Genomic DNA, 27,882 nt, shown 5'->3' with positions numbered 1-27,882 from the left:
CACGTTGTCAGAGAACTATCTATGATTTATTACTGCCAGAGGTACAAATGTTCAGTTTCTGTAGGGTCTCTCAGTTCAGTTGTCACATAGTTTGCCATTAAATTTCAACTGCTTAGAAAAGGTTGAGCATTGAAAATGCAGAAATATCATTTCGACAGACAAGAGAAGTGAATGTGTCATGTCAAATAATATAATTATGTCTATGCATTGAGTGACTTGCTTTGTGAAATGTATTACAGTACATGTCCTCTCAGTTTGATGGCACATTCGTCCAAACACATAAAGTGTTAAGTATTTACAAAGTACCATAACTACAAAAAGCAAGCAAAAATGCAGCCTTAAAAGTCATGCTAATATATAGACAGCATAGATCTATTTGCAACCCAGACTAAAACTATGAGAAGCTAGAAAGTGAATGAAAGAGCTGGATGAAAGAGAACTTTTTGTTTGCTCCCCCTCCCCAAAAAGCATAAGAAAGAAGCGATAAATAAATAGACGTTTTGCCTTCTAGTCATATTTACTCCTGGCACTGGCCCCTGAAATTTCTTGGAGAGGTTTCTCAGAAATATATTGCCTGCTGAGAGTGATTGGCCCAAAATCAGTCAGTTGGTTTCATGCCAAAGATGGCACTAGAACTCACAGTCTCCTGGTTTCTAGGCTGGCACCTTATCCATTACACCAAACTAGCTTTAGATAGAACTATTTAGCCAATACGTCTATGGCAATTCTCAATCATCCAGGTCATGGTTGTCCCAAAGGTGCTTTATCAAAAGGTAACTGGACTTTCTTGGTTTTTTCCTTGAAAACATTTTACTTCTCAACCAATGAACTGAAGAAACTTCATGGATGAGAAGCAAAATGCTTTCAAGGGGAAAAAAAACCCCAAGAATGTCCAGTTGCCTTTTGGAAAAGCATTTTTGAGATATTTAGCCAATACAAAAGACAATATATTGGATAATTTGGTCTCTGTCTTTCTGGTTCTATATCTAAAATGATGCACAATGAAGTAGCTCTAACATTGATTTGGAGCCATTGCAGTTGGTGTAGTTTTGAGAGAAACTGCTCAGCCCCACTTAATAATCGGGCTTTTCAATCTTCTGATTCCCAAACCTTTATATAACACATTTAAATGAATTCCTCCTTATTTTGGATTACCCTAAGTTTCCCAGATCTATGTTAATATTCATCACAGTGTCATCCTGGTCCGGCCTATATTGGCAAGTCTGAGCTTGAAGAAAGCTCTATCAGTCAAAAAGGTTTCGCCCAAACAGTCTTCAAGCAGGCCAATAACCATCCAAATTCTTCCTGTTCATTCACAGAATGGGTTCAGGAATAAGAAAAACATCATTATTTTTCATTTTATTTTTCATCAAATTTAGAAACTGCCCATCTCATTGCCCTCCAGTGACTCTGGGCAATATAATTTTGTCATCTCCATCTCTCTGATATATACAGTAAGTGTTTATCTACATGTGTTTGATGAATTGCAGTAAATAATTATCTTTTTTGAAGGTTGCTCTATGAAAAGAGAAAGTGAAGGAAAACTACCTTTAAAAAACTAAAACATGAACTACAGCAGTGGTTCTCAACCTTTTTAATGCCGCGACCCCCAACCGGTCGTAAGTCGAGGACTAAACCAGTCATAAGTTGAGGACTAAATCGGTCGTACATCGAGGACTAAACCAGTCGTAAGTCGAGGACTACCCAACCGGTCATACGTCGAGGACTTTCCCTGCCCGGGAGTGCCGCGCATGCGTGGTTCCGCCCCCTGCGCCAGCCGAGGCGTAGCTGGCAAGCGGCAGAGACGGAGCAGGCCGACCACCAGCTGGTCCAGCTCAAGGGAGGTAAGGCACCCGCCGGAAAAGGGGAAAAAAATGGCGGACAGCCTTGCTTGGCGACCCCCGTGAAATGGTCGATCGACCCCAAATGGGGTCACGACCCATAGGTTGAGAACCGCTGAACTACAGTGAATGTTCCAGCTGCAACAACTCCTTCTGGTACTTTTACTTAATTATATTATGTATATGTTTGTATGTATATGTACAAGGGTTGAATGAAAAATAATGCCCCCAATGTTGTAAGTTGCCACAAATGGCAATAACGATGCACTAAAAAACTCTGTGGTGTTCCTTAACATCTGTTCTTTCATTTCACTTGGTAGGAAATGGTGATGGAAAATGGTTGTGCTACTATTGTTTGTGAAATAAAAGCCTGCAGAAAGAACTCATCAGTGCACTTTAAGCAATGTGCAATGTTTTGAATTTTTAACTGATGAAGTATTCACTGCTGAATGTAGTTTGTGTATAATATGAGTATGGATGCTGTTTTATGCTGAGCCAAAAGATGTCAAGAAGGTGAAATGGGAAGAATTGATTTGTGTGACCAAGAACAAAGTACATGACTTGTGACAGCAACCAACTTTCACAAGAGAAAGGTTGATAGCCCGATGAAAGACAATTAGTAGCTCACTCAAAGGGAAAGCTCGGTGTCTTACAGAATGTGTTGGCGACACCATTTATGTTCTTTGATATTGGAAGATGTGAAAAAGATGGGTAATGGAGTCAACAGAGATGAAAGCTTCAAAAGTTCAAATTTGCCATGCAATGAGAATGAAGAGAAGGAATGTCCCCACAGCATCATGACAGCTGACAAAGCAGGAGCTCAACCTTATGATCCAGAAATAAAATGTCAATCCATAGAATATCATCATAAAATTTCCTTTCCATCAATCAATAACCCAGGCTTCAGGAGAAGAAAAATTATGATCACAGAGATTTTTTTAAAAATATGCAATGCTGTTATTCAAGTGGACGTCCTTGAACCTAGCACCACTATCAAGTCAGATAACACTCAAACTTCAAAACAATTACTAAACAGAAGTCAGAGTGCAAGAAGGAAATTTTGCTGCATTATGACAGTACTAGGTCTCACAAGACACCCAAGAGGCAACTGCAAAGCTGGATCTTATTATCTTCCATACTGTCCACATTTAACCCCAGGTGATTTCCACCTTTTCCCAAAATCGAACGAACAACTTTGTGGGCATCTGTTTGACTCACATGAAGAAATGGAAAACACTCTCAGACCTTGACAGAAGAGACAAAGTTTGGAATTCTTTTATTGTGACTTTAAGAAGTTGTCCGTGGTTGGTTGCCTGAACAGTGACAATTATGTGGAAAAGTAAACAACAATTACTATTTAAATAGCCCTAACTAAACTAAAGTTATGGAGGTAAAGGCATTATTTTTTATTCAGTTTTGTATGTATATGTTCACATACACATATACCTGTGTAATTTCACCTCAAAAGTATCTATAAATTTAGGATTTAGAGACAGGTTTATAGTTATGTTTAACACTGTCACAACCCTTATTAGATCTTAAGATTCATAGCTTCAAGGGATCCATCCTCACTTAAATCTTTAGTTCCAAAGCATTAGAACATTGAAGGAATCTCTGAATGGTCTTTTGACTCCCCTCTTTATCCCAGCCATATTTCATTACAATAATCTCAGGGTCTGTTCTGAACCTACCACATCTTTCTGATCATTTCCATTGCAATAATGTGTTGTAATGAAAAGTTCACTCATTTGCTAATTTAGTGCTAGCGCAACTGTGAAACTGATCACCAGGGAAGAGTCCTGGGTGAGAGTTCTCTTTGCAATCAATAAACAAGCTGCATCACATTTTTTAATTTGTTGTCATCCAGAATGTTATTGCTTTTAACCCACTGAGCTTGTCTGCCTCAATTTTCCTACATGTGTCCAGAATGTTCATTTCCAATCTAATAAATTTCTTGTGCATTGTTTCCTTGAATGGCACTTTGGGAGTTTATCTATATACAGTAAGGAGTTTCAAATAACCTTTTGCAGAAAAGAAATGAGTATATCTCCATCACTATTACTGCCTTTGGGTTTGGTTCTTGCCTTTGCAGGCTGCAGATTTGAAACCTCTTATTTTTAGGAAGGCGTTGTTGAAGACCAAAATTGGCTCAGTTTCTTCCAACTAGGATATAAAATCCCATAACTAGGAGTTGGAATCCAGACCATTTGGAGGATTTTGGGTGTATAAAAGAGAAGTTCAGGCTTTTTTTTTTTTTTTTTTTTAAAGCTATTTCTACATTTATAAAGTTGCTAACTCGGGATGATTTTCTGCAGTATACAAATTACAAACAAACCGAATACAATAATTCAGATAAAAAATGGGAATAATAAGAAATACTGCCCATTTAACACTCATTTACTGGGGTAATATATCAGTGGAAGAACATCTTATAGCACTTTCTATTGTTAATTCAAATTGGATTTGATTTTTTTTTTGTCTTCCATTGATACTCCCATTGCTGCAGATCAATTTTCCTGTTTATATTCTGCACCATTTGATTATGCCATCTTTAATTTGTTCTGTCTCCAAATCAGATTTCAGTAGCAATTTATATATAAGCTCTAGCAGGTTTCTATATTTTCAATTATGGGCATTTCAAATTCAATCACATCTCTGAAATGACCACCTTGATTTTGTACTTTCTTCTGGCGTATACTCAGTGGTGGGATTCAAATATGTGAACAACCGGTTCTCTGTGTGGATGCTGCTTCCGGAAGTCTATTCTGGGCCTGGACAACAAAAAATAAGCTACCAGTTCTGTCGAACTGGTGCAAACTGGCTGAATCCCACCACTGGTAGGATGGGACCTTGGAGGTACAACCCCCTGTGCAGACCATTTTGGATAAATGGCTGTCCATTCTGTCCAGATAGTGGAATTAAGAAGGCACTTCTAATCATTCTATGGAGATTTTCAATTAATTTCATTTTTGTTTGGTAAACAATTAAGTCTGATATATTGCAAGAGTTTTCTATACATTAATAATTTTAGCATAATCTTCATGGAATATATATATACTGTATTTGATATTAAAACCAGAAGAGGTAATTTTTGGACTTGCTCTTTTTTTGTTTTTAATCCCAAATTTTGAATTTATTTTCTTCCATTCAATCATGCCTGATTGTCAGAGGCTACCTGAACAAGTCCCTGCAGTTTTTCTTGCTGGTGTTTTTTCAGAACAGGTTTGCTATTGCCTCCTTTTTAGGGCTAAGAAAGAGTGACTGGTCCAAGGTCACACAGTTGGCTTTGTGCCTAAGGCGGGACTAGAACTCCCAGTCTCCCAGTTTCTATCCTGATGCCTTAACCACTATACCAAACAGGCTCTCATATTTTGAATAAGCTACTTCTTACATATTTCTTCTACTTGCATCACTTCTTTTCAAAGATATTTATGTCCTAGCTATATTTTAGTTATCCGTTGTGACATATCCTTTATTCAATCTTGTTACGTTTTCATATGATTCCATTATATGGTTCAGTGAATTTTCTTTGTTTTGTAGAAGGATTATAGATTAAATATTAAAGTCAGCATCTTTAGCAAGGCTTCCATATAATTTGGCTTCCTTACAAAGTAATTCAGATTTCTAAGGCTTTTCTGAACATTCATTAACATTCAATATTTGGCCTCACATGTACCTTCTGCCATTGCCTTTGTAGTTGGCCTTCAATGATTAGTAAGCCTTTCATTTTATGACCTAATTGTGAGTAATATATTCCATTGGTTTCAAGTAATCAAACTGCAATTAAGTTTAGCTCATTTCGACAACTCTGTCAACAGATGTGGGCCATCATTTGAAAAACTGAGAGTCACTATTATTTCACAAGGTTGTCATGGTATAATACAAACAAATCACATTGTTCATTAAACCTGTTGTACAAATTAACGAGAAGGAGGAGGATTGCCACATGGTTAAATTCTTAATTTCCCTATTAAATGCGCTGTTTTCATTCTATTATATAGTGCTCATTCTCTTGTGTTGTATTGGTTGCTATAGTTACCAGCTATAGCACCATTTTAGTGACTTTTTGTCGACTGTCACTTTAATTATATTTTTCAAGCTTATTTTTGCCCCTTTGTGACATTTTCATGACTGCCAGGCACCCAGCATGGCAACTAGTACACTTCCAATCAACTGAGTATATTTTAGCAGTGTGACATTCATTGACTTTAATGGGAAACTGAAGGCTAAAATGCTGCTTTGATGGGTAAAGTAAATGTTAGAATCTACATTAACAATAAACCAGCAAGACATATACTTGTTAAATATATTCTTCATAAGCAATCATTTCAACATCTACTCTTTGAAACTATAAGGGTAATTCTTTTCTTTTACACATATCAAGTAACATATCTGCTATGCATGAGAGAGCTACAGAAAACTAGAAGATTAATCTCACCTTGTTATTCTGGACACAGAAAATGCCCTTGAATTTGAGACATGCAAGAAATGGTTGCTTCTTAATATCTTTAAAAATTTATGAGGCTCATTCAGGTCTTTTCTATCCTATTGTAAATCATTTATTCATAAATACATGTCCATGTGTACCTATGCAAATTTAGACTGATCATAAACAAGCCTCTCACCATGGGTATTGAGGCCGGTTATAAAATGAAACCAAATAAAAACCATTTACCAGTTTTGAGACAAAGATTCTTGTTTTGAAATTTGTAGAAGCTGGGAATCTGAAAGGCCAATTCTGTGTTTCTTTTTGCTAGAAATCTCTAACCTGTCTACTCAGAACAAGCATGATTTACTTAAAATTTATATTTGCAGGTTAAGTTTTAGACAAGGTTACTATAACTAAAATAGAAGCCCAACATAGCTCACTTTGGTGTGGAAGACAATGACCAGTGATCTGTGTGTTTGCTCAGTCAGCTGTCCAAGAGGAAAACTTTGGATGGATATTTTTTATTCTTAAGCCTTGTTATCTTGAAATTGGATTTGGACTAAAACCTTTATATGGACTTCATCCTCTCAGTACTTCTGACCTAAAACAGGACTGCAATGAAATGTCCCTTTCAACAGAGAACATTTCTGGAATCCAACTGGAACTTAGGATACATAACCATCCTATGCTTCTCAGGTCTTTTATCTTCTTGTGTTCTTTCCCAGGGACCGTAAGTAGCAGGTGAAGGGCCTCATTTGAAAGATGAAATGACCGAAGTCTTGGATATCTGGAGAAATCCTTTTGTCTCACATAGGACTTTTTAGATTTCCAGTCTTTTGTTGCACCACAGCAAAAGGAGGACATTAGTTTTGTGGATTCAAAGGCAACAGATCCAGGCCTGAGGTAGAAGCTGAAAAGATTTATTGAACAAAGCAAACTATATCAAAACTAAAGAACAACACCTTACGACATAGACAGAAAATTATTCACATATGAGGAAACAATACAAGAAATTCATTACAGACCAAGAGGCATTCCTCCATTATTGGGAATCTTGTTCTTATCCAAGGCAAATGAATATAGTCCCTCAAATTATTCCAGCAAAGCACAGCACTATAGGTTGTCCCAGGGTATGGCTGCTTTCTTCAAAATTGCAAAAGCAGTATCAGCCGAAGTGCCATATGCTCCATTCCTTTTCTTTGTATGTATAATGTCACCATGCAGGAACAAGACAGCTGGCACTTGCGTTCATGACAGCCCGTTGCAAAGCCTCAGTTAGGGTTGCCAGGTGTCCACTATTTGAGTGGACAGTCCACTTTTTTCACATTATGTTCACTATTTTTTTTCACAAAATAGTGGACACTTTTTTTATTCAAAAGCTTTATGATGAAATGGTACGTAATCTAAAGCTGTACAGTCTACTTTTTTTACTACTTAACACCCCCCCCCCGCTTGTCCGCTATTTTTTGGAAACAGACCTGGCAACCCTAGCCTCAGTCCAGAGTAGGCCTATGCTTCTAATTCCGCACATGTATTACTTTTTATTTTGTAGTTTATGTAAGATGGTATGTCAGCCCTGTTAGAAGGACCAAAATAAAAAACAGACAGCACACGAACAAAAAGCCACTTTTTATTAGAACAGCTATTCGAACCTTGCAATATGAATCTACTATCCACCTTCCCTCTTTTATCTTCATGAGAATTGGGGTAGGGGGGGGCTTCTAAGGTGTTTTTATATAAATAATTTTTTGGGTCTGGGCTTAAGTTTGGTTAATCTGATAGCTGCCTTGGAAGTCAATCTTCCCTCTGTCTTTCGAGCCATCCTCTTTATTCACTATACAGTAGCACAGGTGGCACAGGTGGCTGGCCATGGAGTTAGAAAGAGGAAAGAAGGAAGGGAGGAAGGAAGGGAGGGAGGGAGGGAGGAAGGAAGGAAGGAAGGAAGGAAGGAAGGAAGGAAGGAAGGAAGGAAGGAAGGAAGGAAGGAAGAGGGTATCTAGCATAGCATAGTCAAGTTTAGACAAATAAAGTGATGTGCATGTGTTCATGAACTTGAGCCAAATGTTTGGGACAGAGAGTAACTTGATACAGGTAGTCCTCAATGACCACAATTGAGACCAAAATTTCTTTTGCTAACTGAGGTGGTTGTTAAGCAAGTTGGGCCTAATTTTATGGCCTTTTTGCCACAGTTGTTAAGCAAATTACTGTAGCTGTTAAGTGAATCTTGCGATCTTTAAGCAAATCTGGCTTCCCCATTGACTTTGCTTCCTGGAAGCCAGCTGGGAAGTGACATTTACATGACTCCAAGATGCTGCAACTGCTGCAAATACATACCAGTTGCCAAGCTCCCAAAGTTTAACCCTGTGAGCGTAGGGATGCTGCATCCGTAGTAAATGCAAGCACCGCTTGTGAGTCACATTTTTTTCAGTGTCATTGTAACTTTGAACAGTCAGCAAATGAATGGTTGAGTATTGCCTGTGTTCTTAAATATCTAACAATACTGCTTTTCTTTGCAACCTCTCCCTTTTGTTGTGTGATGCCAACTTGCCAGCTACCTCATCTGAACTGCCATGTAATTCCAACTCATCCAACTTCCAGTGGTGGATGAAATGATCTTCCCTGAACATAGATTAAAAAGAAGTTGTCACTGGATTAATTAGATAATTTTAAGAGGCCTAAGACACATTAAGATCTTTATATAACCCCATGCTTATTATTATTAAGAACGCTATGTTGATCTAAAAGGCAATTTGAAGAAAGGGTGAATGTGTAATGTATGAATGTGTAAAAAATGTGTTAGAGAATCTGTGTGAGTTATAAGAGATACTGAAACACACAGAGAGGGAGGGAGGGAGGGAGGGAGAGAGAGAGAGAGAGAGAGAGAGAGAGAGAGAGAGAGAGAGAGAGAGAGAGAGAGAGAGAGCACTGCCAGTGAAACAGTCTCTATAGTACTTAACCTATTGATATGAGGTCAAAATAAAATGGCAGGCAGCATCATTCAAAAGTAACCCTGACATGGATGCCAACATTCAATGCAATTTGTAATTTTCTTGACAAAATAATGTTCCCTGCACTCTATTAAAGTATTTAAGCCCTTTCCATATGAATAAAGATCTTGGAGATGAAGGGAAAGGAGATACAAAACTAGTTCAAATATAAATGTGTGCCATGTTATACAGTGATACATTCAAGTACAGCTTCTAGTTGGGCATACTCACTAGCAGTGAATAAGCCAAAATGTGATTGTTGACATTTCTTCAGAATATTTTTAGCTGGGTTGTACTAAAGGAAAGTTCCCTCTGATAAAAACCGATATCTTTGGTGGTCTCACATAAACTGTTCTTTATATTCAGCAAGGAACTTCATCTCTTATTCCAGCATGTCATATGTCACTATTAAGAATGATTCTGACTACAATTCAGAATATATCAGTTTGTATTGTACTAGGTTCTTTGCAGCACCAGAGCTATATTTTTCCATTATTCAGAATAACCAAACAATGATCCAGGATTACACATTCTAATCTATATTGCAGATGGAATGTTCGAATTAGAATAATTCTTTAAAGTGACCTCCTGATCTTCTTTCGAGGCTCATTTATGACTTTATAAAACACAGGCATTCATTTTAAACTAGAGCATGCAGGCATATCCACAAATAGGAACTCCACTTCCTGGCTTTGAACCAAAAGTCCCAATTTTGGATGTTAATAGGACATTCCGGTTTTCTACACCTTTCCACTCACAATTCATGCTCACATAACCAATAGGTATAGCTCCTTTGCATTTTGATTATTTCTTTATTCAATCAGTTATTTCACTCCAGAAGTAAGAAGGGAATGAAGTGGATTTGATTTAAGAAAACAGTCACAAGTCCACTTATGAGATACTGCAGCTCAGCAGCGGAGTATCTGGTTTGCATGCTAAGATACCACTCATCATTTTCAGCATCTCTAAGTCAGGCTAGGAAAAGCTCTGTTGGAAACTCTGGGGAGCCACTGCCAGTCAGGGTCACCGATGGCCTGATTTGATATTAGGCTGCTTTCTAAATTAATGGAATTTGCATGAAGGTCACTAATTGTCAGTCAATATCAGAAGACACAATATATGTATCTGTTAACCCAGGGGCAGTCATAGAAGACAGGAATATTAGTTGCCCCCAGAAATATGCACTGCTATCAAAGGGATGCACTGACTCCCACATTAAAACAAAACATAAATGTTGTGTTATGCCATTACAGGAAGCACCCTTCTTTACAGAAGCATTTATATGAGGACACTATTACAAAAAATGGCCCATAGACAGAACTGGGTGATTGAGTGACAACAATTTTAAGAACTATCTTACTGAAACAGTTATGGAAAAAGACACTGGACTACTTCAGAAGAAAGGAACCTGACTGAAGCAAAGGAAAGAAAGAAGGAAGAAGCCCTACGTTAAACTGATGATGATTCCACTTAGAAGGATTAGATACCTTTTAATCCTTCTAATCCTTAGATAATCTTTTTCTTTGCTGGGCCAGCGTTTGAATCTTCTAAAACAATTCATAAAACTAGCTCATTCATATTGGTTCCAACTTCTTCAAGTTTATATATAGTAAGAATTTAATGATCGGTTAGGAGAACACTTACATTTGCTTACATAAGTTCTAATTAGTATGAGAAATTCATTCTTGTCAATAATTGCCAGTACTTGTATACTGCCCTAGATCCTAAAAGGGCTGTTCAATTGCTGGTTAATTTTCCAAGGGGAGAAAAATGATCTCTAATATTAATGGTCTGTACAATTTTATATATTTTCTGAAAGAATGGGCTAAAGGTTCAAAACTGTTCTAGGAAGGTTAGAATAATGCTAGTGCTCTAGTGAGGTTATAATAGTGGCAGTGCTCTAGTGATGTAAGATCTGTGATTTGGTTTGGAACAGCCAAAAAGTTCTGATGAGGTAGATATTTGTCTGAGAATGTATTAAAATGCAGTTAACACTTTGACTATACCCACATACTGGCCATTGTTTCTATTTTCTACGCAGTAGTTGCATCGGCCACAGAACGTCTTATAATAACATTGACAAATCTTTTTCATCTTTCACAGATATTATTTATTTATTTCTGGTATGTCATTGGAGGAAGAAAAATCTCTGTATGCAAATCGGGACATAACCAGTGGACTACAAAATTAAATGACTACCCTGCCTGAAATCAATGACAATCACTGTTCAAATGCTTGACTCAGCTTGCTAAATTTCATTTAAGCACAAGTGTGTTCGGGGTCCCGAAGTTAGGAGCCAACTTGCATTTTAGATAACTGGGAAGTTCAATTACTGATATTGAAATACAGGACATATATCCTGTCAAGCACCCAAACTGTTTTCTTCATGTTCAGCTAATTACAATGCAGTATTAATGTTATAGTATCAGCTATTTGGAGAATAGACGGTTTGGTAATATTTGTCTAAATATTACCAAACTGGTAGTCCTTAACTTATGATGGTAATAAACTTAAATTATGGTTGCAAGACACGATGGTTGTAAAGCGGGTCACCCACATGATTGACCCGATTTTACAATCTTTTTTGTGGCAGCAGTTAAGTGAATCTCTGTGGTTCTTAAAATGAACCCATTGATTGCTATAGGGTGTTTTTGCCAAAACCCAGAAGTAAATGCTGGTTTTTGACAAACATGTTGAGAATCATGATCATGTGGCCACAGGACTCTGTAAATGTCTGTAAATGTGGGTTAGTTGCTGAGTGTTCCAAAATGACCGTGGGGGAAGTTTGGCTGTTGGAACTTTGGAACTGGGTTGTAAGACTCTTTTGGGGTGTCCAATATAACTTCAAATGGTTGTCCAGCGACTGGCCGTAAGTTGAGGAATACATGTATTTCTATTTTTCCAATAAATTATTGATACAAGTTAAATACTTTGATTTGTTTCATAATTTGCCTGGCTGATAGCACTTTCCAATTGCCTTTAGACTGGTGGACAAGTGACGAAAAGTTCATGTTGATCTCAGGCGAGAGAAGAAGAAGTGACTAAAAGGAACATTCTTGAACTGAGAACTGGAAAAGTGATATATTGAGGTTGGGGGAGCTTTTTGACTTCCATGGAAAACAGAGCTAAAGAAAGACAAGTAGAAAAGAAGAACATTTTGTGCAGGTAAAAGCAAGAACTTGATTAAATCTTTTTGGCAATGCCACTTCTGTTTGCCTAATTAATATAAGCGCAGTTGGGCTTCTGCTTTATTCACGTTCTCATTGCAAAGCAAATGTATTCTAATTGCTCTGCTTGTATTTTACAGTCTGTGTTTTTAATTCATTCTTTAACTTAAGAGCTGTTGTTGGGGAAATTATTTGTCACTGCTGTGAATTAAATAAACTCAGATATATACTGACACTTTATTCAAAACCAAGGAATTTTATGATGCTATCCATTCTTTTTTTCAAAACCGTCCATGAGGGGAATAAACTATATGTTTGTAAAAAGATACCATAACTTTGGATAGGTTTTTAAAAATACTATTCCTTTTAAATTTTGTTTTAAAGAGACAAAATATGAATGGCTGCATTTCTGTATATCTGTATTAAGTGAAAGTATAATATATATATATATATGTGCATATTTAATATAGATAATTACTTCTCCCTTCTGGGATAAGAATGGTGTTATGAAATCTCCTTATTTCTGTAGTCTGGCAAAGGGAATTCAATATTTTTTTTTCTTGCTAAAATTATTTTTATGATTCACTTATAAAATATTCTCACAGTGGTTTTTATGCAGAAGGGCTTTGTTTAGATATGAAAAAGTCATCTGGAGTGTTCAGGTTTTGAACAACTGTGCACCTGAATGGATTATAGGTGCATGTGTCCTTGCTATAGCAAACTTGTACCTGGCTGTATCCTCGTAGAGATTTTTTTTAAAAAATAACCCTATTCTTCAACCCTGCCTTGAAGCACTTTTGCCAGTTTTAAATGAATAATCTAAAGCTGTGAAATGAGAAGGAAGACAGAATTCAGTTTGGTGGACAAACCCAGTATTTCTTTTTTCTGCCAAAATTATTTTTTATGATTCACCCATAAAATATTCATACAGCGGTTTTTATTCAGAAGAACCTCATTTAGATATGAAGAAAAATGTCTCCTACAGTGCTCAACTTTTGAACCTTTATGCCTGAATGGATTATATGTACATGGTTCCCTGCTATGGCAAACTTATATCTGGTTGTATCATCTAAGATATTTTTTTTTTTAAATAATCCTGTTCTTCAACCCTGTCTTGAAGCTCTTTTGCCAGTTTTAAATTAATAATCTAAAGCTGTAAAATGGGAAGGAAGGTAGACTTCATGCCATCTTTCTAATTACCTGTGATTAATTATCTAGTCTCTTCTATTGGTATTTATGACTAATGTTGCTTTTTCTTCTCAGGACTTTTCTTCCTTTTCATGGCTCAACATTCTCAACAAGACTTGGGGTTTTTTCTGTGCGCAGCAGTTCCTGCCCTGCCATTTATATAGTTTCTCTTTCTGAAATACCTTTCTCTTTCTGAAGCCTAGGTCAGCAGTCCCCAATCTTTCTGGCTCCAGGGACCTGTTTCAGAAGAAAAATTGTCTTCCACAGACCAGAGGTGTGCAGGGGATGGTGTCACATGAGCAACCTAGATCCCGCACATGCACAGATGAAGCTTCGTTCACTCACTCGCAGCTTCTGTGGCCCAGTTCCCAAGAGGCCATGGACTGGTACTGGTCCACAGACTGGGGGTTGGGGACTCCTGGTCTAAGTGGAGAACAACAGACGTTGGCATCCTTGCAGAAGTGCTGCCTATGTTGCAGCAGAGTCTCTATTGGAAAGTTATCCCATGTTTGTGTTACCACAGATTGTGTTGAGTTTCTGTAGCAGCCACATGTTATTGAAAGCATGTAATGAAATTACAACAAACAAGGATTACAGTAAGAGATTTTGCTTCTGTGTGCTTCTGTGGAAGGCTCTTGTAGCCCCCTGACTATGGGCAGGCTCTTGTAGCCCCCTGACTATGGGCAGGCTGTTCTATCAGAAATTGGAGAGTTGAATGTAAATAGCTGGACAAAAGAGATTGTTGGTTCAAAGGCTTCTTCACTTTAAACTGACTCTTTCATCCATAGAAAAATAATGATACACCTAGTAATAAGCAGTACTTTTTTTTCTTTAAAAAAAAAAAGGTGCCAGAACTCACACACATCATACAACCCGCCTTGCCTACCCTACAAGGTTCCATCCAAAAAAAGTACCGGAACTCCGTTCTGGGCATTCTATGAGAAAAAAAGCCCTGGTAATAACTGTGACAAATGGAAAGTATGTGCAGACATCTCTAATGTTTAACATTGCAGCTTTCTCCTTCCATGGCCAGAATTGGTGTTAGGGACAAAGTTCAGTTATTCTGTTTTGTGCTTCCAGAAAGAACGGGCAAGTTTAAGACATACAGTATATAATGGGGCCAACATTTCCAGCCCGTTGCTTAAGTTTGAAATGAAACTACAGGTTTCGACTTACGACCACAATGGAACCCCAAATTTTTGTTGCTAAGCGAGACACTTATTAAGTGAATTTTGCCACATTTTATGACCTATCTTGCTACAGTTGTTAAGTGAATCACTGCAGTTGTTAAGTTAGTAACATGGTTGTTAAATGAATCTGGCTTTTCCATTGACATTGCTCCTCAAAAGGTTGCAAAATTTGATCACATGACCCCGGGACACTGTAACCGTCATAAATATGAGTCAGTTGCCAAGCATCTGAATTTTGATCACGTGACCATGGGGATTTTGCAATGGTCGTAAGTGTGAAAAATGGTCATAAGTCACTTTTTTCAGTGTCATTGTAATTTTGAGTGGTCACTAAATGAACTGTTGTAAGTCGAGGACTACCTGTATGCCATTTTCACTGAAAGCTGATTCCAAAATATGGAAATATGGAACAAGATCCTGATCGTAATATAGGTAATCCTTGACTTAACGATTGTAATTGAGCCTGCAATTACATTTGTAAGTCCTGATGGTCATTAAGTGGGTCATTATGTAACCGCACCCAATTTTATTATTTTTTGCAGCAGTTGTTAAGTAGACATGGCAGTTGTTAAGCTAATGTTGGGCTGTTAAGCAAACCCACTGTTTGCTATAAAGGGTATTTTGCCCAGAAACCAGAAGTGAATGTTGTTTTCTGGTGAAAATATATTGTAATAGATTGGAGTCACATGACTGTGAGCTGCTACAAATGGCCGTACATGCAGGCCTGTTGCCAAGTGCCCAAAAGGTGGTCATGTGACTGGAAGGGTGGTAGTTATTATAACCTCAAATCTGGGTTTCTTTTTCAGGGTCCGTCGTAACTTTGAATTCCAGTCGTACGTACCTTTTTTGGGGGGGGGATCTATCATAACTTCAACGATTGCTAAGCAATTGCTAAGCAATCAGTCATAAATCATGGAGTACCTTTATGTGTATATATATATGCAGGTCTTGGCGTATTCGGGTCTTTTCCCGTGTAAGATTGAGAGTATCTTAGCGACGTTTCGACGAGGTCCCACGAAGAGACACCATCTTCCAGCTGCTGCTTCTACCCTGGGAAGAGCACAAAATCCTCCCTACACACCATCTTCCTCAGATTCCTCACTAATCTAAGGAAGATGGTGTGTAGGGAGGATTTTGTGCTCTTTCCAGGGTAGAAGCAGCAGCTGGAAGATGGTGTGTCCTCGTGGGACCTCGTCGAAACATCGCCAAGATACTCTCAATCTTACATGGGAAAAGACCCGAATACGCCAAGACCTGCATACCTGTACCCATGAAAATCTACGAAAACACACACACACACACACACACAGATATATATAGGGCATAACTGGCTGGCTACTAGGTCAACAGTCCAATACACCATGAAGGTATTTTTAAACTAGCTAATCTAATTATTTGGCTGGAGACATTACTGAGTACTGAAATGTTTTCATATCCACAGATGAACAGCTTGAAGAACCCCCTGGGTGCCACTTTTTACCCAATTAACTTCTGAAAACATGGCTTTAAGGATACTTAAGAGACGTGGCTTCCTCGTGAAGGCTGTTACGACTTAATTTTTCATTGGCTAAAAGGAAAACTAAGCAACCCTACCAAGTTATTTCTATTGAGCTTCCAAGCTGAGCTTTCTAAGAAACCTTTGCATTCAGACATCCATTTTATCTTTTGACCCATGGGACATAATGTGGACAGATACTCTGCTGCAACCATTTGCCTGAAATGGTATGGGGTTTCCTGCTTGAGCAGGGGGTTGGACTAGAAGACCTCCAAGTCCCTTCCAATTCTATTATTCTGCTAAAACTCCAAGATCTATCTCTGGCTTGGCAAGTTCAGTGCCTGTTTCTTCTAATTCATATCATGCTTTTTTTCTCCTTGACTGAGCCAACTTGCTGCTGATTTGTAAGCCAGATGATTCACTCCAAACAGAGTCTTTTCAGAAGGCATCTCTCTTTATTTAAATTTGTGTACAGACACATGAATTAAATAATTTGAGAAGAGGATTTTATGAGAATCTTACTACTCAAGGTGTAGGAGCTTAGTCTTGAAATAGGAGTGAGACAGCTACTTGTAGACTTTCAATTATGGTGCTAAATTCAAAACTTCTGCAAAGCCATAGTTTGGTTAACCATGATTTTAAATAAAACGCAATGTTTTGTTCTGTTCTAAGCTAAAACAAAACAACCACTTTATGGTTTTAGTGTAATATACACTTGGTCTTTGTGAATACATCCATGCTAACTCATTATCTATTTTATAATCATTTATTAGGTGAACCACAGCTTAGACTACACTTTGAGGCACTTTTGTGCACAGAAGGGCAGTTCTGAACAAGTGGGTTTCATATTAGGCATAGCCTGTTGTACATCTGTCATCAAACAAACTTGGAGCTGAAACAATAGTACTCAAGCAGTTTCTCAAGACAGGAAATACCACTTACATATTCTGTTACAAAGCTACCAACATTTAAGGGTTACAATCAGAATTTCGAATTAATTATTTGAAATCTAATCCAACAAAATGACAATATGGTGTCTATTAAGATAGTACTAGAACAATATGATTTTAAATAAAGCCGTACACTTATATACAGTGCCTAAAATCTGCTATGCCTAAATCAAAGAGCTCAGCAAAACACTGGACATTAGATATGAACTCACAGCAAAATCTTGGGGAAAGTAATTTTATGCAATAAATAAAATGGGTTACATTTAAAGGAACGGTCAAACTCTTAAGGCTGAAAAACAATCCCAGTGAAAAACCTCACTAAAACCAGTTTTATATTGGGACAATTAAATACCGTGATCAATCATATTAACCTTATTAATTTGACTTATAATAGAATTGTGTGAATCAGATGCCACAGCTGATGATAATGTTAATAAGTACACTTGAACACTGATTTTGCAATAGATTTTTTAAAAATGTCATTTGTCCCAGGTCCAGAATAAATGGCTCCTTTCATTCATGCTAATGTAACTATGTCTGGAGATGCTAGATCAGGGGTGTCAAACTGCCACAGGCCGGACGCGTCACGCGGAAGCCGCGCCCACCCCATTGCCGGCAATGGCAAAACTGTCCCGATACGTTGCGCGACATCACGTGACGTTGCGAGTTTGATATGTCTGTGCTAGATAATGAATAATAAGCAGCATATAACATATATGATGAAACTCAAATACTTTGGCCACCTAATGAGAAGGAAGGACTCACTGGAGAAGGGCCTAATGCTGGGAAAGATGGAGGGCAATAGAAGAAGGGGATGACAGAGAATGAGGTGGCTGGATGGAGTCACTGAAGCAGTAGGCGTGAGCTTAAATGGACTCCAGAAGATGGTAGAGGACAGGAAGACCTGGAGGAACGTTGTCCATGGGGTCGCGATGGGTCGGACACGACTTCGCAACTAACAACAACAAAAACATATATGATTCCCCCTTTTTATCCTAGCAGCTGCTCTCAGTTAAGCTGAGACATATTGATCGTCACAAGGACATTTATTGAGCTTTAAAAGTTTCTTTGCTTTTTGTCTAGCATTCAGATCAATGCACCACCCTATTATTTGTTGACCTCTCTACAAACTGAGATCATGAATAATTGATCAATTTAATTAAAAAGATAATGACTGTTACATGATTTAAATGACAAACGTATTGAAAACCTGTGTCTAAAGTATTTGGGAGAAATAGCTAATGGAGATTAATTTGAGGCTTAATTCAATAGTATGGGTTGGTTCCAATTACAAATAATGGGCATAAATACAAATAGTGGGTAGAGATAACTATTTTTAATTGTCATTAATTAATTGATGTCATGAGGACAATCAAACATATACAATGCTTGATTTTGGATTGATTATGTATTTTTTCCAATGAAATGAGAGCAAATGTTTTCAATTGGCTAAGAAACTAAGTCCACTATATATACACCAAAGAGCTGTTCCAAATGGTGGTATTTAATTGAAGGAAATGTGGAAGATATTCATCAGTTTTTTCAGTTCTGAACAAGCAAAACCAAATAACAAATCAACCCCCCAAAAAACTTATCAAATGTTAATCAGCCATATTATTTCATATTGTTCTGTCTACAAATTATTCAGCATATTAAGGAATGTAAACCTTAAAGCATATTTTGTGCTAAATAATTTGTAGGCAGGACAATATGAATTTATGTTAATTAAATCTTATAGAATGCTGGCTTATTAATATTTAAGAGGATGGGGGTTAATTTGTTACTAAGGGCCACAAACGAGCACGAAATTTCAGTTGTAAGTTGTTGCAATTGTTAAGCAAGAGGCCCACGTGGCAGCTTCACTCAGTGATCACAATCCTAGCTTTCCCAATTGTGGTTGTTAAGCAATTGTGAGAGTTATTAAGTGGACAGGGTAAAAGAGTCACCTGCTTAAAAAAAAGTCCTTCTTTGCATTCTCAGCGGAAGGAGGAATTCCTGTGTTGGGCGGTCTAAACAAAGCTCAAAACCCAAAGATCCAAACCCCATTTCAACCCGCCCAGGAAAGGAATTCTCTTTCACAGATACTGTTTCATTGTCTGTGCTGATATCTATATCATTTCCTTGATCTATGCAAAATTATTGAGAAAACTACTGTTGTAATTCAACATCTGAATGGATTTCGCATGATTTCACATGGTATTGTCAGATGTTTGGAAACAACTGAAATAGTCTCCTTCCAACTTCCAGGAAGAGACAGGATAAATACTTATTCCCTTGTTGTCTTGCTATCTCACAACCTTCATTAAATTCTTTATGATTGTTGACAATCTTGGAGGCAAGTCAAGGGAGATTGTTTCTTTTCTGCATATTCTGAACTTGTTTGCCTAGAGAACTGCGAGATATTATCACTTGGGGTTTGCCTAAGTAATATTCCTACAACTATATTTGATTTATGATAAATTGACATCTTGATGAAACCAAGAAAGCTGATTAAATTTCGACGGGGACATCTCACAAAAACAGGGACATCTCACAAAAATATTATCAGTTACTAGAGGCTGCACAAAAAGTGCAATATTTTGTCTTGCATAAATGGCCTTGGATTGGAATTAGCTCATCTTGCCATGTTGCCAAGCTCCTCGGAATGTGATTTGTCGGTCTTTTAGAGGGCGTGGATTCTTTTATCATGAGATTCTAACATTTTCTCAAACTCTTTAATTCTGTTCTCTGGGGAAACAACTTTTTATCTGAATGTATGAGTTGTAAAAATATACACTTTGTAAGAGTGATTGATTGATTGATTTTATTTAATCAACCTGAATGCCACCTCAATCACAAGGCAATTCAAGATGTCTTACATTAAAAAAAAACACAACATAATGAGAACAACAATAAAGAAACCTTATAATGAATGCCTCAAAGTGTGATGTTTCTGATTATTCAACTCCAGTTCATAATCAATCAGTCTGTCAGCCAGGTTGACAGCCTCTTTAAATGGAACAGGATTCTCTGAAATAATTGTGTTCGCTGGCAGCTACTGGTGAGGATATTCCTTTCTTGGCTGGACCCAGTGCCTTCCAGCCAAGGAAATGGAAGGAATGGGAAATGTATTTATAATGAAGCATATTTTCTCCCCAGAGTTCAAAGTTTAATACAGCAAAACAAGATTTAATTATATTTATTTTTAATAGCAATCCAGTTATAGTTTTCAACAACTTATGGAGAGAAAGAATTATAGCTAAAGTATTAGACTGGAAACCAAGTGGATCCCTAACAGCCAATGAAATGCATGTCAAATAATAGCTTTGGACATGATGCATCCAATAATGCCAATAATAATGGTTAACAACAATTACTCTGGATTAGTATATATGCAAGAGATTAATATTAATATTCTACTGAATATTTTACTTAGCCATAGCACCTGATCACCAGTCTTGTCTAGTCTCAGAAGCTAAGCAAGATTGGGCAACTAGACTCCTTATATCAATGACGGCGAACCTTTTAGAGACTGAGTGCCCAAACTGCGACCCAAAACCCACTTATATATTGTTGGGTGCCAGGTGGGTGTGGCCCACTGGGTGGGCATGGCTGTGGTGGTAACGGCAGACTGGGTGGGACTAAAAAGTACAATCAATTAATTCCAACTTTGCGAGATCTTGTTTTTCCCCGCGAGAAGTTGAAATTGACTGATTGATTGAACCTTTTAGGCCAGTGATGGCGAACCTTTTAGAGACCAAGTGCCCAAAGTGCAACCCAAAACCCACTCATGCATCGTCGGGTGCCGGGTGGGCATGGCCAATTGGGTGGGCGTGGCTGCGGTGGTAACGGCAGACTGGGTGGGACTAAAAAGTTCAATCAATCAATTCCAACTTTGCAAGATCTTATTTTTTCCCTCGAGAAGTTGAAATTGACTGATTGATTGAACCTTTTTGGGGGGGACACGGTGGCGGAGGCCTAAAGCGAAAAGGTTTTATAAAATCCAGGTGAAGACCTAGGACTGGGGCGACGGCGTGTGTGCCCATAGAGAGGGCTCTGCGTGCCGCCTCTGGCACCCGTGCCATAGGTTCGCCACCACTGCCTTATATCATAGGACTACAGGGTTATGGGCAAGACTAGAAAGACAAAAAAAAAGCCTTCCTAGAAGAAGCACAATGACAAACTATCTCCAATTGTTGCACTAAAAAGTATAAATGCATATCCACAAACTATCAATCAGAAAATATAAAAATAGGCATATGCAAAACCTATTTGGAGAATAGAAATCTTCCAGATCATGTAGATACTCATATCCCTCACTGGCTTGTTCACACATTTTGCCTGAGTCTATTGATATTCCCTAAAAAAGAACCTCCATAAATGTTCAAACTACTTGCGCTTATTTCATTTTCTAGTAAAGACCTTATGACCCAGATTAACAACACAAGGGAAGAGAATTATCAAAGGTTTCAGAGGAGCCAGTGATATCTGGGATCACATTGAAAATATCTAGTGGATAATGGAAAATGCAAGAGACTTCCCCCCAAAAAATGTATTTTTGTTTTATTGATTATTCCAGGGGTGTCAAACTGCTGGCCTGCAGGCCGGGTGCGTCACGAAACCTCGCCCACCCCATTGCCCGCAATGGGGAAAAAGTTCCGATACGTTGCGCGACGTCACATGACGTCGCGAGTTTGACATGTCTGGATTATACTAAATCCTTTGACTGCATGCAACCAACAAACTATAGATAGCCCCCTTTTTTAAAAAAGGGTACTACTACTACTACTACTAATAATAATAATAATAATAATAATAATAATAATAAAGTAATAATAATAATAATTACTTTATTGTCACTTTGAATGTACCCCAATCGGCATACATGAAAATGAAATTTCGTTGCATACAGCTCTCAAAGGGTCACCACCTCTGATATACACTCCTTATTTGTGGCCAGCTCAAGTTTCAGAGTGTCCATTTTAGTCTCCAGGGAGCAAACAATGGCAAACAGGACAGATGGAAGCAGAGCTCCATGTGGATTAGCCCTCAAATTAGCACGACAACCTCGCCTCCTTTTCTTTTTCTGATCCTGTCTCTTTCACCTTTTCCTTAAAGGGGCCGCGCTCCTTTTCGCCCCTGGAGCACGCTGCCACCGCCTCCAACTCCTCCAAAAGCCTCTCTCCCTTCCTCTGGGCCTGCTGACAGGTTCATCCAGTTCCTTTGCTCCATAAGCCCCGGGACCTCTCCTCTCTGTCCCCTTCGGAAACAGCCCTGATTTGCAATAGAATCAGCAGTCAGATCTTGCTGCCGGCAGAACAATTTCAAACAGCACAAACGATTTTTAATGGTCTCACCAACAGTTCCAAAACAGCTAAAAACTCACCATAGCAGCAAAGATTGTCAGTCATATGTTAGCTTAATCCCACTACATTGCTCAAACACATTAAAACCTTCCCAATCATGTGGCCTATATCCCTTATATTCCTCCAAAAACTTTTCACCTTCAAGAGCCAATGCAGCCACAGACGGTCCAGGCACCGCCATCTTAACAATTAGATCTCTCCATCAATTAAAAAAAATTATATAAACAAGAAAACGGTTCAAAACTGGGAAAGGTTTTCATCAATACTATATATTTTCTACCTATTTAATTTATATGCATATTATGAGAAATGCTGGAGTAGAAACTGGAATTGGAAATTGCTGTAAGAAATATTATCAATTCCAGCTTTGCTGAGGATACCAGTTTGGTGGCTGGAAGCAGGGAACACTTAAGCAATGTCTTGCTGAAGAAGGAAATGCAAAAACCAGTCTAATATTCATCATGAAAAAAAACCCTTAAAATTATACTAGCTATTAGTGCCCACCTGATGCAAATAGATGTTGTGGAAAGAATATCTGACTTCATCTTCCTGGGTCAAAACTCCACAGGGATGGTGACTCTAGCCATGATGTAAGGAGATGTGACAGATATATTCTATTCTAATCATGAGGATCTCTTTTGCTGATTCCCCATTGCCCTTGTGTTTGTGCAAGTGTGAATTTCTCCACACAGCACTTTCTTTTGTGGTATCTGTGTCAGTTTTCCTTAAGCTGAATTCCAGAAACTCTATTCCCACAGATAGTTTATGGGAAGGTAGGTCGATGTGTACCTTCCTTCAGAAAAAGATGTGTTCCCCAGAGAGGAAAAATGACCTGGATCGTCAGTCCTGTAAATAAAAATCATTTTTCTCAAATAGGAGAGCACTCTATTTGTAGTAGTTAAACTAGGAAAGTTCGAGAGAAATATAAAGACTGTCACCTGAGATGATGGTATACAGAAAATAATTTTCTGAAGTGGGCTTTAAGGGCTAACATGTCATATTCTACCAAGACAATAAAGACAAAAAAAATTACACATTCACATCAATCATAGTTTTGCATTTTTCTTTGTGAACCCTTAATAAAATGCTCCTGGAATCCATACTGAAGTACTAAAATAGTCAAAAATAAAGTTTCAGTCACACATAGGCTTGACCTTTTTATTATTAATAGCTACCTGTACATCTAATATCTCCATCAGAAGCAATTTTTAAGGATAATATTCCTCATGCCATCCAAAGTAAAGGTTAAAGTTACTGTTCAAATAGGCTACTGAAAAAAAAAGAATGACATTTACACTTCGTAATTTGTAGTTCCAAAGATATGATGGAAAAGACTCCTCTTTTTCTCAGTTTTATTTTTGGGGTATCCATATCTTTTTCCAGCTTTTTAGAGAAGATTGTTCAGAAAATAGTAAGCTTATAACTCATGGAAGACCCTATAGCATCTTCAATGCTATAGCACAGGGGTCTCCAAATATGGTAACTTTAAGACTTGTGGACTTTGGCTCCCAGAATTTCTCAGCCAGCGGCCAACTATAGCTATAGCATAATTTACACAGAATATTCTGCTCCCCATCTTTCCACAATGTAGTTTAATTTTTGTCGTTTAAATTTAGCCACTGTGATTTATATCTTTAGCAAGTATGTGTATTGAATACCAGATAATGGTATTCAACAAATCATAATTAACCATAGTTCAACATGGCTTAGTATGCTTTGCAAACCCAGTTTTACACTCTGACTAGGTAATGCTGTAAGTCACACGTTCAAGAAAGTGTTGTGAGAAAGCACATTAATAAAGCAAGTGTAGATCACAAAATGGATATTGTATTATACTTTTATTATTTAGATGATGCTATTAGGAGCTATTGGATTAGACCAGGGGTGTCAAACTCAATTTCATTGAGGGCCGCATCAGCATTGTGGTTGCCCTTGGGGGGGTGGCCAAGGGGGGCGGCCTACTGGGTGGGTGTGGATGGAGTGAGTGTGGCCTACTGGGTGGGCATGGCCAGCTCTACATCGTTTGCGTCAAGGGTGCCTGTGGGGGCCTGGGCAGGAGTGGGACAGATCTGAGGGTCTCTGGCAGAAAGGGGTGGGACCGGGGCAAGCGCCAAGGCATGGTGCATTTCTTCATTCCTCACAAAGGGTGACACCTCCCCAGCATGCACCCAGGAGGCGTGACCGACGCAGCAGGGGCTGGTTCCTCGCTGTTTCCAGACGGCCTTGTGGAGCTAAGACTGAATGTGTTTCAGCATAGATGGCCACCACAAAATTGTACATTGGCTCCCGGCCGGCCTGGGCCAGGGCCAAGGCAGCGGGGGCCGTTCCCTCACTGTTTCCAGGATGGCTTCATGGGCCACATGAAACCACTTCGCGGGCCGCATTCGGCCCCCGGGCTTTGTGTTTGACATGTCTGGATTAGACAGTTACTGAATTGCATTATTGCTTCACCAATCATTCAAAGAGAACAGCATAATTGTTTAGCTTTCTGAAAAATATTTTCCTCTTTGATTAGAAATGAAACAGAAGTACCATGTTTCATATATTCTGAGCCATATTAACGGGAATTCAACTGAATGGAAAAGCTTGAAGCCATATTGGGATATTTTGAAAAGTTCCTAGAGAAACATTTCATTATTCCCTAAGCATTCTGATTCAATAGATCCACTTATAGTTGCAAACTGAGATCTAAAGAGCTTGTGCATATTTGAAATGTATTTCTGTCATCATAATTATCACGATTATAAGGCACCAAGTTACAAATTCATTATAACTTATTACACAGTACAAAGTGAAAATATCAAATGTTTATCTTTCATTAAAAAGAAAACAATAGTCAATGAGCAAAACAATATATGTGTAGTAAGATGGAAGCAAAATTTTAAATATGTAATTTTGAAGCATCCTTCTCCAATGTGAATTCCAAATGCACTACAATACAGTTTCTATCAACCCCCCTAGTTTTTCTAGAACAACTCTATTAAACTATATGTTTATAATAAGGATAACACAACGGATCATTGGTTTGAAATTGTTTTATTAATTCTACCTGCTTTTCAGAATCTTCTCCATCTTCACTGTATTTTTTGCATATTAACTTTGTTCTTCAGATGCTTGGTTGCTTTTCCCCCATTGTCAACCCTCTGATATTTCAGATCAAGGACCATTTTCATTAACAGAAAATATGGATTTTTAAAGTAGATTAATGCTGTTTCAGTGTAACCAACTTCAGAATATTGTAGGTAGAAAACTGATGGAAAGACTTCTGAATATGACCTCTAAGGGTGATTAAGAACTCCGAGGTTCAAATCCATCTTTAGCCATTGAAGCTAAATGTCTTGGGTCTATTTCTCCCAGCTCAATCTTCCTCAGACTTGTTTGATGTAGGATGAGAGGGCAGGGATCACTGTGGAAGGACTACTATACACATTGCTCTGAGATACAGGAAGAAAATGTGGTTATAAATCTAACAATGAACAAATAGCCCACCTCACATGGTTGAGGATAAAGTCAGTTGGAAGTAAGAGCAGGACGAGTTGAACACCTTAAAAAATTCATTTGTTATGACACAAATATAATAGCATAGAAAGGACACTGGCCATAAAGTAGGTTTACTTCCTCTTTGTAGAGCAAAAAGTTGTTTCTCGCTATAGACAACTTTGCTGCGTGCCTTTCTTTACAAACCTGCGAAATTACCTCAGAAGTAACTCTATTCTACTCAATCAGAGTTTCCAGGGTGATTATTAAGATCATTGCACCTTTGTGGAATAAACACGAATATCCACTAAAGGCTGTCTAAATTTGCTCCATGCAGGTTGCAGCGCTATCATTTTTTATTATCCAGGGGACCCCCGCAACTCCCCCCCCCCCAAATAAAAACACACATTTTCTGTTGACGGAAGTACTGTATTGCTTCTCAAAGGATTAGAGAGGTTTACTATTACAGCTTCTTTCTACCTTTCCCTCGTTAAGGCGACAGTAAACCCCAAACTAGTGATTGGTTTGGTTTGGTATTTAAGTGCAAACTCTTTCCATTTGTAAGCGCTTAATCGGATTTTGTGGGACTCGTAATGGGCTTTTTTTTAAAAAAAGAAAAGCCGTAGTTGCACGGAGTTTAGCAAAACGCGGGACAATCCAAACCAGGGGTAGGCAACCTCGGCTCTTTTATGACTCATGGACTTCAACTCCCAGAATTCCTGAGCCAGCATAGCTGGCTCAGGAATTCTGGGAATTGAAGTCCATGAGTCATAAAAGAGCCGAGGTTGCCTACCCCTGATCCAAACCATCCAAGCTGCTTTCTCCGGCGTCCACATCGCGCGAGCGCTTTTCTTCGCTGAGGCGTATGGGCCTCGCGCGGGCGGGAACGCGGCGTCGTGTCTCGGACTTGCATGGAGTGCAGCAGCGGGATTAGTAGGAGTGAAGCCTGGCGAATGGCATGGAGGCCCCCGTTTTTCCCTGGGTGAAAGACAGCAGCCCTACAGAGAGCCTGCCCGCTGCAGGACGACGGCCTGCAGGTGAGTGGGCCCGGCTGCTGAAAAGTGAGAAGCCTGAGTAGATGCGGTATGCCCGGGCGGCGGCGGCTGCTGCTTCTGCCAAGAAATGGTGGGAAGATGCCTGACCTCCTTTTGAAATCCAGCAAGGCGCCTTTGAAATGCCACAGGACTATCCCAGTTCCAGAATAACTTAGGTGGAATTCGTTGTCTTCCAGTGTACTTATGTGGAAAAATAGTTCCTCAGATCAGTCAGAAGGCAGAAAACCAAAAAGGCCCCGATTAAATGTTATCCCGCAGTACTTGAGGCGATAGAAAAGCATTCTGGCCTAAACCCGTTTTCCCCTTTTTGGCTAATTCTGATTCTGCCAGTAGAACTAGGCCAGGGGTAGGCAACCTTGGCTCTTTTATGACTCGTGGACTTCAACTCCCAGAATTCCTGAACCAGCATGGCTCAGCTTGGAAACCTCTCCCTTTCCCCTCAGCGTGGCTGGCTCAGGAATTCTGGGAGTTGAAGTCCACGAGTCATAAAAGAGCCAAGGTTGCCTACCCCTGAATTAGGCCATTGATTTACGCTGTCCTGACTGGTTTAATGTGGGGCAAGATAGGGAATTTCTTGGGCTTGTTCCCCTTCCCTGCTGGCAGGGAAACAACCATCAATCACTTGCCTCAGCATGGAGCCATGCCATCTTGGGTGAACGCTTGGAATTGAGTGACATTATATTATATTTGCAGCAGGCTGTCTCAAGTGAAGTGAGAGCCCCCAATACTCCTGGTTGGCACAACTCTTCCTCTTTACA

This window comes from Protobothrops mucrosquamatus, unplaced genomic scaffold (assembly GCF_001527695.2).
Source record: "Protobothrops mucrosquamatus isolate PMUCROS unplaced genomic scaffold, P.Mucros_1.0 scaffold1394, whole genome shotgun sequence".
Classification (NCBI taxonomy): domain Eukaryota; kingdom Metazoa; phylum Chordata; class Lepidosauria; order Squamata; family Viperidae; genus Protobothrops; species Protobothrops mucrosquamatus.
This window is presented reverse-complemented; position numbering follows the sequence as displayed.